A 369-nucleotide genomic window follows, 5' to 3' on the forward strand; every position below is an offset into this window, starting at 1 on the left:
CGTTATTGTAAGTGCGCGAGTACTCGAACCGCGAGTACTCCTCGTCATATTATTTAGTGTCGTCGCGCGCTATTTCGTTGCGTCCGGCATAAATGATTTTGTATTTGTCTTTCGTTTTCGCCTTTGTGTCTGACGCGTGGATTCGCGATTGAAATTGTCGGTCGTCGTTAGACCTCGGTACTCGCGTCGTACTGAGCCACGTTTCTTTTTGTACTATCGCGCCGATGCTGACTGTAGTTACGTTATTGATTACTGTCCGAATTGATTACTGTTCGAGAACGATTTCTTTTCTTTTGTCACGTCAAGGTATTATCGCGCCGCTGAGTTATCGGCCTTGAATATTATCAAATTATTTTTCGTTTTTCTTCT

The sequence above is a fragment of the Wasmannia auropunctata genome, unplaced genomic scaffold (genome assembly GCF_000956235.1).
Source record: "Wasmannia auropunctata unplaced genomic scaffold, wasmannia.A_1.0 LD336106.1, whole genome shotgun sequence".
NCBI classification, from domain to species: domain Eukaryota; kingdom Metazoa; phylum Arthropoda; class Insecta; order Hymenoptera; family Formicidae; genus Wasmannia; species Wasmannia auropunctata.